Raw genomic sequence first — 12,698 nt, forward strand, 5'->3', positions numbered from 1 at the left:
AAATTTCTCGTGCCTACAACTATATATAGTAGGATTTCATGGACTCTTGCATGAACATTTTCTTCAGATAAGCTATGTGATATATTTGTTCTTGTAAGAGAGAAGCTATAGGCCATTTGAAATGATCTATTATCATCATTAACTATATTCATTTGTATCACTCTGCAAGTAAAGAACACACAGATAGTTAACTTCCCAGGGACCAGTTTCTTTATCCAAAAAATGAAAAGAATGGACCAGATAGGTTTTACAAAATGAATGGATAATTTACATTTCTAAGTTAAAGGACTCTGTACCTTCACTGAGATCATTTTGGGGACCAGAACCTAATAAGCAGTAGAAAGAACTTTCTGTAAGCAGCAAGTAGCATTTTCTTTAATGAAAATTGAAACAGTTTTTGGAAGAGGTCAGAGAACTACAAGATACAGAACAAAAGTGTGCTATTGATGTCTGTTTCATTAAAATATAAGTTAAATATGTGAGGGCCTCTAGAATTAGAGATGTCCTGGCTCTTGCTCAGAGCACACTTTTCAGATTTCAACATAGCATTCCTAAGTGTGTGACTCTTTGTGAGTACACTGATGAAAAAAATAAATTCACTAGGATTCAGCAAATGATACAGATTTATCTGTGCAGGCACTTTTGAGGGGCTGTTTTCACCTATAAACCTAGATTCTTTCAACACACAACAAAAAGGCAGATGGAATAACGTTTGGAAAAACACCAATATTTTTTCTCCTTGCAACCTATTACATCAGCCAGCATTTCCCTGTAGTTGTGATTATTCCATTATGACTTGATTACTAACTATTACTGCCACAGTTGGAAAAGTAAAAGCCCGGCATGGGGCCATCTCCATTAAAGGAATATGAAATCCCATAACCAGCTCTCAGGCTGCACGGCTGCTGTGGGGTTGAACTCAGAAGTACATTAAGTATCTACTTAAGATGCTGTTTGAAGGAGCACCCTAACTTACATCATTATTTCATTTAGTTTGAACCGTACCATGGATTTTTCCATTAAGCAATATTAGACACTTAAACACTATATTGAGGTTAGTCGTGCTCTAAAAAAAGGCCATGCAATTTTTTTTTCTACTCTCTTTCTAGAGGTTGAGGATTTTCTATCACGTGTATAGGCAATCCTGATTTTCCCTAATAGAACAGACTAAGTGGTTACATAAACTAGGGAGTACCATCATGTTAAAGAGGCATAACTGAGAAGAGAAGCATTAATATTCATGTTGGTAACATGGGCATACGCCATTTATAAAATCAGAGAGAAAAGAGCTTTTATTGCTATAATTTAACAGGCCCAGGAAATACAAAATTTTAAAAAGTCAAACATATTCAAAGCACATAGATTATTGTTAATGGGGAAAGGGAATTATGATACTATTTTATATCTATTCTTGTTTTATGTGTCACAAATGACAAGATGGCCCAGGATGAGAAGTGAGATATGATGAAGTCCTTTCACCGTGTTTTTAGGACAAAATCTAGTGGTGGAAAAACACCAAACAACTTAAATATTTTACAGGGGGATGCTCACCACTGCGAGAAAACTACAAATTATATATATTTAAAACTACAAATTAGTACATTAGCATATATGTAATTACGCTTGGGAAAGATTGCATATATGTGTCTATGTGAGTTTGTGTAAATACACACCCCAAATAATAGAAATGTCTAGGGAAGATACATATCTTGACTTTATTTTCAAAACCAGGCAGATTGTTTTTACTCAAAATAGCTTCTGCTACGATAATTATGTGGAGAAAATCTGTATTTAGCCAGATTAAAGGTTTCTTGAGGTAAAGAGGTTACTCCATCTTTACCATCTTCTTTCCTGTGTGGGATTCCTCACTTTGGAAGTGAAGGCATATCTCTGACAGGAGCCAGTGCAAGCGTGCATATCCTCCCTATCAGAGAGAGGAGCTTAAATGGTTCCAGATCTCAATATCCATACCATTAACATTCTCCTTCCCCCAAAGGCTTGGCTCAACTCCCCTTCCAATCATCACTCCACTGATAGTAGCAATGTCTTCATCTCTGAATCCCTTTCTTCCTTTTATTTTTATCATTTAAATACACTTAGTAATAACTAATGTAATTCTGTCCCCCTTCCCACACTGCCCTCCCCCGACCAATTTGGAAAAGAAAATACCTCCAAAAGCACAGGAAATTGTGTGAGCAAGTCTGTGGGCTCACAATCTAAAAGCTTATGTGATTGAAAAAGAAAATCAGGGAAATATGCATGAAACTTAAAAGTCTAAGATGTGGTTCTAGGCCTTTTTGCAAAGGGTCCCTCTAGGGAAGAGGATGAGAAGTGAGTGTAAGTAGAACCTGGAAAAATACACAGAATTTTGAGAAGACCCTATTAAGAGGCATCAAGTAGCAGTACGAATGATCAAGTCAGAATTCCCATCCCAGCCCTGTGACTGGTTCCACAACCTCCTGATTTTACATAAATCACATACGCTGAAGAGACTGTTACCTTCTCCCTTTAGAAAGAGCAACACCAATAACATCAGAAGATAATTCTTTAAAACATTAAAATTTCTCTTCACTGTTGTAGCCATTGCTGGACATCAGTGGCCAAAATGAAGTGCAATCCCTTTGTGACTTCCGACTGGAACAAGAATCATAAAAGGCATTCCAATGTACCCTCCCACACTCACAGTAAAGATTATATCTTCTCTTTACAAAGAGCTGAGACGGAAGTACAACATTTGATCCATGTCCACCCAAAAGGATAAGGAAGTACAGGTTGTATGAGGACATTACCAAGGTCAGCAAATTGGCAAAGTAGCCCACATGTACAGGAAGAAATACATTATCTACACTGAATGAATAGAGCAAGAGAAGGCCACTGGTGCAACTGATCCCTGGGCATCCCTCTAGCAAGGTGGTTATCAGTAGGCTAAAACTGGACAAAGACCACTAACATATCCTTGAACATAAAGCCATATCTCATCAGGAAGCAAAGGAAAAGGGAAGATAGAAGGAAGAAACAATTGAGAAGATGCAGGAATAAAGGAATCTTATAAACGACTTTAAATAAAAGCTGTTAAAATGGAAAAAACTTATTAAAATTATAAATAACTTAATTATTAATAAAGTTTTCCTTAGAAATAATTCCCCCCAGCAAATATTCATTCCTTATTTTCCCCTGGGTTTCTAAAATAATTTTCTTTCTCCATTAAGGCTGACCGAGTCTTACAAAAACTGCTTAATCTAGGACTTCACACTTAGTGAGTCACAGTGTCCTGAATGTTAACTGAAAAATCACTGTTTGTTAGTGTGGATATTTTTGCTATTTTGTGCATCCCCAGACTTTATAGCCTAGAGATTCATGAAAAGTGAAACAAAAACTCCTTTCATTTTTTCTTCAATAAGTATAAATAAATACAGTGAATGTTAAAGTGAAATTTAAGGAAGTAAAGGAGAAAGAAGGGAGAGAAAACAGTTAAGTGAAAGATGAATCATTACTATTCAATGAACCCTAACTACAAGCTATACACTGTGCTAAGTGCTTTCCATGGACTGTATGCATACCTCACAAGGAAGGCAACACAATTTAAATTGCTTAGACATGAAAACTGAGATGAAAACTAAAGGTCTTGTGGAAGACCTTCCATTGTGGGTGAATGGCAGACCTACCCAGATACCCAAGCATGTGATCCAGAAGAGGAAAGAGAGAGACAGAGGTTGGGAGGGAGATGAAGATCAGAAGTGGATGACACAGGGGCGCCTGGGTGGCGCAGTCGGTTAAGCGGCCGACTTCAGCCAGGTCACGATCTCGCGGTCTGTGAGTTCGAGCCCCGCGTCGGGCTCTGGGCTGATGGCTCAGAGCCTGGAGCCTGTTTCCGATTCTGTGTCTCCCTCTCTCTCTGCCCTTCCCCCGTTCATGCTCTGTCTCTCTCTGTCCCAAAAATAAATAAACGTTGAAAAAAAAATTAAAAAAAAAAAAAAAAAAAAAGAAGTGGATGACACTGTTCACTCCTTTCCCCCACTCCTGAAGTCTTATCTGGGTTATAAGCAAGCCCCATGCCAGCTGTTTCTTGACTTCTCTGTTCTCCAGTTAGGCCTTTTAGTGAAGGAGAGCAAAAGGAATAGCAATGATTTAATAGAAATAACCTTGAATTTTCTTCATTTTCAAGTAAAACATTTGCAAAGATTGGCACTTTGAATATTACTAGTAACATTACATGCAACCCATTTCATAGCTATTTCCATCACCCCAGTGTGTTATCACAGAGTTAGCCTAATAATGACTTTCTGTTAAAATGTCTATATAAAACAATACGCATATGAGGTGGTTTCCAATGTTTGCTAATCGGTTAGCAAAATGCCATTAACTTCACTTGGTTCAAGGTAATTGGTTACTATAAAAAATATAATTCCCAGCTGTAGGGAGATGCATAGACCTACTTTCCACCTAACTAAGGCAGAAATTTTTACTCTAAGGAAACTTAAGCAATCTTTAGAGGCACCCTAGGGGACAACTGTGGCTAGAGGTTGGGTCTCTTGACCCTCTTTTTCAATATCTCTTATTAGCAGAGCGACTCTGTTCTTACATGATTTATATACTGGATTTTGAATAAGATTTTGGCCAAGAAACAGTTCAGTTCAAAAAATCTTGAAAATCACCGAGGTAAGGGACTTACATTTTCTTCAAACATAATTTTGAATATAAAACCAATTAATAATTGTTACTTAAAGCTGTCGTCAAATCCTGCATCAAATTACATTCCAGTGTTATTAATGAAACTAGAATGACAATGAAGTCTCTTAGTGAAACCATATAATAATACTTGAGTAGCAGGGTTTTAGTGGTTCCATCTACCTCTTTCTCTGAAGTACACTGAGGCAAGGAAAAGTCAGAGCAAATTAACAGTGTTTGAAAAGCTTAATGGTGCTTTAACAAAAGATACAATAATCAAGGTTTTTAAATGTATAAGGTGTATGTTATGAGAAGAAAGTAAAATGAGTCAGATCTGATCTGTCCTTCATAAAATCATGTTAATGGCCCCGTACACGCTGTGCTTTTTGTATGCAAATATTGATTATATGCTCTTGTATTTTGTCTTTATCATCTACAATTTTAAGGCAAAACATTCCCCCATAAAAAAAAGAAAAAGAAACAAAAAATGCACATAGCATTTTCTAACATTTTGGGAGGGATTTTTCTTGTCTCTAACCATTTTAAAATTGGTGTCAATATTATAAAATTTTGAAATAGCCTCAAAAGGCTGTATGAATGTAAGGAATAATATAGTTAAGGGGTGCCTGGGTGGTTCAGGTGGTTAAGCGTCCTACTTCAACTCCGGTCATGATCTCAAGTTCGAGCCCTGTGTTAGGCTCTGTGCTGACAGGTCAGAGCCTGGAGTCTGCCTCAAATTCTGTGTCTCCCTCTCTCTCTGCCCCTCCCCCACTCACACTGTCTCTGAAAAATGAGTAAGGGTTAAAATTTTTTTGAAAAAAAGGAATAATATAGTTAAGTTCAGCTGTTTGTTTCCTATACAAAAGAAACTACCCTAGACTCTGCAACATAATGATAGGAAGAAGATGAGGAAGAGGAAGAGGAGGAGGAGAAGGAGAAGGAAGAGAGGCAGGGGAGAGGAAGAAGTAGAGGAGGAGGAAGTAGAGGAGGAGGAAGTAAAGGAGGAGGAGGAGGAAGAGGAGGAAGAGATGGAGAAGAATTCATTTCTGAGGAACTTTTAGTTTAGTGATAGAGCCAGCTATATGAAGAATTTTCATGCAATATGGCTGTGAACATAGTATATCCACCAGCAACCCAAAAAAGGGCACTGAGCTCAAACTGAGGTTTCAGGAAATCGTTTTCTTTTTCTTTTTTTAAAAGGTTTTATTTTTTCTTCAAATTTTTGTTTCAATTCTTGTTAACAGTGCAATATTGGTTTCAAGAGTAGAATTCAGTGGTTCATCGCTTACATACAATACCCAGAGCTTATCACAAGTGCCCTCCTTAATGCCCATCCCCCACCACCTCCCTCCATAAACCCTCAGTTTGTTCTCTATAGTTAAGAGTCTCTTATGGTTTATTTCCCATACGTTCCCCTCCCATATGTTCTGTTTTGTTTCTTAAATTCCATGCATGAGTGAAACCATTTGATATTTGTCTTGCTCTAACTTATTTCACTTAGCATAATACACTCTAGCTCTATCCACATCATTGAAAATGGCAAGATTGCATTCTTTTTGATGGGCGAGTAATGTTCCATTCTGTATATATACCACCTCCTCTTCATTCATTCAGTCAATGGATGTCTGGGCTTTTTCTGTACTTTGGCTATTGCTGATATTATGGCTATAAACATCAGTGTGCATATACACCTTCAATTTTGCATTTTTGTATACTTTGGGTAAATACCTAGTAGTGCATTTGCTGGATTATAGGGTAGCTCTATTTTTTTTTAATATTTTATTTTTAAGTCATCTCTACACCCAATGTGGGGCTCAAAGACAGAACTCTGAGATCCAGAGTCCCATGCTCCATTGACTAAGCCAACCAGGAGCCCCTCAGGAAATTTTTTTCTATAAGATAACCTTTAGGTTCAGGGCTTTTAAAAACAGCTTTATTAAGATAATTATTGAGGTATAATTAACATACTATACAATCCACTCATTTAAAAGTAACAATTTCATGTTTGGCCATGCAACCACCACCAAATTCAAATTTTAGAACATTTTTTTGTCCCTGTAAAAGAAATCCAATAGCCATTAGCTGTCACTCATCATGTTCCCCCCACACCTTCCACTTCCACCCCACCATCCCTAAGCACCTCACTAATCTTCTAAGCCATAAAAATGGAAGTATGTATGCCATATAAATGGAAGTATACACTACATGGTCTTTTGTGACTGAGTTCTTATCATAGTGTTTTTAAGGTTTACCCTGTTGTAGCATGTGGTATTTTATTATTCTTTTATTGCTGAATAACTTTCCATCATATGGATACACCATATTTTATGTAACCATGCATCAATTAATGGAATTTGCGTTACTTCCACTTTGGAGATATTACAAGTAATGCTTTGTTAAGAACAGCTGTGTGTACAAGTTTGTACGAACGTCTTATTTCTTAAGAATATACCTGAGTCAAATTGCTGGGTCAAATGGTAACTCCACATTTCACTTTTTGAGAAATTGCCAAATTGTTTTCCAAAGTGGCTGCACCATCTTACATTCCCACTGGCAATGTAAGAGGGTTCCAATTTCTCCACATCCTCACCAATACTAGTTAATATCCTTCCTTTTGTTTATGGCTTAGGGCTTGAGAAGTGGTATATTGCTGTAGTTTTGATCTGAAATTCCCTATTGACTAAATGTGTTGAATATCTATTTCATGCGCTTATTGGCCATACATATATCTTCTTTGAGGAAATGTCTATTCAGATCCTTTGTCCATTTGTTAATTGTTTTTGCCTTTTTATTATTGAGTTGGAAGAGTTACATATATACACTGTATACAAGTTCCTTATCAGATATATGATTTGTAAATATTTTCTCCCACTCTGTGGGTTGTCATTTAACTTTCTTGAGCTTATTTGCAGCACAAATGTTTCTACTTTTCAGGTAGTTCCATTTATCTATTTTGTTGCTGTTGTTATTCTTGCCTGTGTTCTTGGGTGTCATATCCAAGAAAATATCTGAGCTTAGGCCTTGAATAATGAGTACGACAGACCAAATTAAGAATAGTAGAAGCTCAATCCAGGCAGAGGTACAGAAGAAGCAATGGCATGGAAGCATGATCCACTGTGATATTCTCTTCTGTTTGTTTGGAACAGGGGAGATTCCCACAGAGCCATACCTAGCAACTTGGCACACCATCATACCAGTCTTAGGATGCACAATGTAGTTCTTAGAAGAGCATTATTGACATTATCCTATTGCTGGCTGCAGGTTAAGGTCAATTAAAGGATTATATGTGTTAAAAGAATGTTTCCATAATGTAACATTTTAAAAATATCTACATTCCCTCAAATAATTTTTAAAAACATGTCCTCTAATTTGGAGGTCCTGAGGCAAAGTCCAGTTTACATATCCTCGTTTTCATTCTGGATTCTACACTCTAAGAGGCTGCTAAGTTTAACTTAAAAGCTTTTTAAAAATATTATCATTATATGAAACAATGGTAGGTAAGCAATCTGCTCTTCCTCTGAACCCACTAGCAATTTATTTGCACTCCTCTTATAGCTTTGATCACACCCCTCCTTATCTGAACCTATCATTAGAGTGTAAGCTCTTTGATATTCTCTAGCATGTCTATTTTCCATTCATTTCTCTAACAAATATTTATCAGGTCTAGGTCACTGTGCGTGGGGTACAAGGTCAGACCTAAAACCACAAGGGCCAGGAAAGCAGAGTTATAACTTACATTGCAGGGCTCCTCTTTAGGGTCAGGGAGAAGCCACCCTCTAAAAGGCCTTTGCCTGACATCACAGGCTGGTGTTGCTTCCTCCTCTGCCCCACCCTGCTGCCCCATTCCTTTCTTTACCAGTCTCTCCTATGAGTGTTTCCTGAACAAATCATTTACACACCAATTCTCACCTCAGGAATTGCTTTTGGGGAACTTGATCTCAGACCCTATGATAGAAGAAACACAATGACAATGATATGCAGTGAGGATACACAATGAACCAGATGGATTTACATTTTTCTAGCTAAGAAGCTAGATTTAGATAACTATTTACCTAAACCATCTTTCTCACCTTGCTTTGACTAGCACAACACTAATAAATGCTCCATAAATATGTGTGGGGTGAACAACTATGAACCATTAAATTAACCAACAAATATAAAACACTTATACCCAATGACTAATTCCCATGCCTTTGATTGGGCAATATTGACTAGAGAGGGATTTCAAAGAACTCTATTTAATGGCAGAGAACCAGGTTAATATTAAATACTGGAAATTAAATGTATCAATTATGGTAAAGTATATAGATCACTTGGACCTAATTGGCCAGAACTATGAAATGTACCTCCAACAGAAATGAGAGGAGCAAGAAACACAGTGGGAACTGGACTAAGATGAATTCAAAGCTCAAGAAGGATAAATTGTTCATGCATCATTCTTGAATATTTTGGTATCAAGAATTAGATAGCCCTGAGCATGCTGACTGTCCTATTACCCCAGTTTTCCTGGAAATGCTGATAACTATGAACCTCGACCTAGTCACGTAATTTCTCTATGTTCAGCTGCTGTGTGATAAAGTAAGGAGTTGCCCAGGACTGGCCCAGAGATGAAGTGAAGAGCAAGAAAAAGAGGTAGGAAGATGCAGGCAGCAGCTAGCAAAGGGGGAAAGCAGAGATAGAGAAGGAAAACAAAGCTATAGAAAGGGGTTAAAGGATGGAGAAGGGAAAGAAAAACATCTCAGGTTTAAAATCTACATAGCAAGAAGGATGAACATGGAAAACTAGAAAATTAGCTGCAACAACAGGGAGTGAATTTAATATGTAAAATAATACTATATTTGGATAAGGCCAGAACTGATACAGTAAGCCTGGTAGTGGTGTTAGAAAACACTGCCCCCTAGAAACAAGTTTCCCTCACAAATTGACAAAAACTGTGCGAGTCTCAGACTTGCCAAGCATTCCAGATCCCCAGTGAAATCTCAAACTGGGTCCCAAACTTTGGTCCCATCACCTAAAGTCCTGCACTATAAGTAGTGACCTTACTGATGGAGGCCATAATAGAATAATATTTTTTTTCTAATCCCCACCAACTCTTTGGGAATACTATCTGCTTTTTAAGTTATAATATAGCTATTACAAGCACACAATTCAAAAGAAACAAGAAATATATACACTTAAAAATAAATAATCTTCCCCACCTCCTCTGTCTCCCAGCTCTCTGCTTAAGGCAGCATGCATTATTTTAGTTGTTGTATGTTCTTTCAGGGCTATTTCATGAAATTTTCAAACAAATGCTTTTGCTCTTTTTCCACTCATATGATCCTCCTCCTCCCCAACAACCCACTTAACAATATATCTTGGAGAAGTTTGAAATCAAAACATATATAAGGACCTTATTCTTTTTAGTCTGCATGGTATTCCACTGTATACTTGTTTTTTGTTATGGATTTATTTATCTAGTTCTCTATTATTACACACTTAAATTTCCATATTTTTGCTACTACAAAAATGTTGCAATGTAAATCTTTGAAGACATATATATATGTAATATTAGAAACACATATGAGTTTGTAGGATAAATACATTAAAATGACATAGCTGTCAATATCTAAGTGCATCATTTTTACTTTTTAATTTTTTTTGCTTTTTATTTTTTAAATGTTTATTTTTGAGACAGAGCATGAGTGGGAGAGGTGCAAAGAGAGATGGGGACAGAGGATCCAAAGTGGGCTCCGTGCTGACAGCAGACAGCCCGATGTGTAGCTTGAACCTAGGAATCATGAGATCATGACCTGAGCCAAAGTTGGACACTCAACTGACTGAGCCACCCAGGCATCCTTATGTGCATTATTTTTACTTACAATTCCAAACTGACCACAAATTTAACAATTTATGCTCCCACCAGCCATATAGCAGACTGTTCATTCCCTCGCATATTGAATAGTGTATTATTAACTGCATTTTACCTTTGTCAATTTAACAGATTTTTTTTAAAGTCTCTAGTTTCAATTTTCATCAACCTTATAATGTAAGTGACAGACTAAGCTAATTTTGGTCTGTTTAAGAGACATTTGTGTTTCTTTTTCTGCCTGCTCACATTCTTTGACCATGGTTCTCTTCAGTTGTAGTACTATTTCTTTTTAAAAAAATTTTTTTTCAACGTTTATTTATTTTTTGGGACAGAGAGAGACAGAGCATGAACGGGCAAGGGGCAGAGAGAGAGGGAGACACAGAATCGGAAACAAGCTCCAGGCTCTGAGCCATCAGCCCAGAGCCTGATGCAGGGCTCGAACTCACGGACCGCGAGATCGTGACCTGGCTGAAGTCGGACGCTTAACCGACTGCGCCACCCAGGCGCCCCGAGTTGTAGTACTATTTCTTACATATGCTCTGCTTTCTTTTGTTGAAAACATTAATTTGTTTGGATATAAATTGTAAATACTGTAATATTCTTCTCCAGTTTGACATTTGCCTTAAGTTTAATTTAGAATTTTCCCCAAAACTTATTTTTTATTACTGTTACCATCATCATCTTCATTATTTAGTGTACTCAAACATACTACTAGTCTTTTATTTATGGCTTCAGGGTTTAATATTATCAATATTTAATCTATTCTGAGATAAAAGTAACTCATGGTTTCCTCTAATATTTTTGTTTCTTTTTCACATTTAACTCTTACATACCTCCAAGATACTCACACAGACACAGACACACAAACACATACACACATACTCTTTTAAAAAAAAAATTGAGATGAAATAGTTTATCCTGCACCCCAGATATGGCTTAACCCTAAAGCTCTTCCTGCTATTTAATGTTTAGTAATAAAAAGGACTAGAGAATAATTATTTCCAAATTAAAAAAAAATTTTTTAACGTTTATTTATTTTTGAGACAGAGAGAGACAGAGCATGAACGGGGGAGGGTCAGAGAGAGGGAGACACAGAATCTGAAACAGGCTTCAGGCTCCGAGCTGTCAGCACAGAGCCCGACGCAGGGTTTGAACTCACAGACTGCGAGATCATGACCTGAGCCGAAGTCGGGTGCCCAACCGACTGAGCCACCCAGGCGCCCCAAATTATTTCCAAATTTAAAGTCCTAATTTCTTTTTTAAAGATATTTTCATCCACTTAGTTACCAAAACAAAAAAATAATTTTTGTGTCTAAGTTATTAAATATTGTATAATTCATTTTATGATAGATATAACAGGAAGTTAGAACGTTTAAGGTTAAAATTTTTACAAGTGTTTTACTGAGATTATAAATAACATTTTCTAAACAGTATATAAAAAAAGATACCTGCACTTGCATGTTTATTGCAGCATTACTCACAAAAGACAAGATATTGAAGCAACCTAAGTGTTTATTAACAAAAGAGTAAATACACTAGATAGATAGATGATAGATAGATGATAGATGTTATTCAGCCATCGGAAAGAAAGAAATCCTCTCATTTGCTACATCACAGATGAATGCTGAAGGCATTAATAAGCTAAGCGAGACAGACTAGATAGAGAAAGACAAATACTATATGATATCACTAACACATGGAATCTAACACAAAAAAACAAAAAAACAAATTCATGGAAACAGAGAACAACAGTTACCAGAGACTGCAGGTAGAGTAACTGGGGAGATGATGGTAAAGGGTACACACCTGCAACTAGAAAAAAAGTAAGTTCTGGAAATCTAATATACAGCATAGTGATTATAGTCAAAATACTGTATTACATATTTAAAGCTGCTAAGAAACTACATCTGCCGTATTTTTATCACACACACACACACACACACACACACACACACAAATGATAACTATGTGATACGACAGAGGTGTTGGCTAACACTGTGGATGAAATCATATTGCAATATATACATGTGTCAAATCAACACACTGTGCTCTTAGATATTTAGCATTATCTGCTTTAAAATGTCTTCCAGGCTAAAACTTTGACTGCCAAACTCTGAATTAGAGGACTCTGCAGGCTCAGTCTCTGCTCATGTGTGTGCTACAGCCAAACCAATATTAT

The 12,698-nt window shown here is 36.8% G+C and overlaps 1 protein-coding gene and 1 pseudogene across 1 annotated transcript in view; one reads left to right on the forward strand and one right to left on the reverse strand.

The window, feature by feature from the left end:
• MDGA2 (MAM domain containing glycosylphosphatidylinositol anchor 2) overlaps positions 1–12,698 on the reverse strand; it is an 858,520-nt gene that overhangs the window by 453,930 nt on the left and 391,892 nt on the right. The gene's annotated exons all lie outside the window — the stretch shown is intronic.
• Positions 2,606–3,080, forward strand: LOC122469049 (annotated as a pseudogene).

Source organism: Prionailurus bengalensis, chromosome B3 (assembly GCF_016509475.1).
Source record: "Prionailurus bengalensis isolate Pbe53 chromosome B3, Fcat_Pben_1.1_paternal_pri, whole genome shotgun sequence".
In the NCBI taxonomy this organism is placed as follows: Eukaryota; Metazoa; Chordata; class Mammalia; order Carnivora; family Felidae; genus Prionailurus; species Prionailurus bengalensis.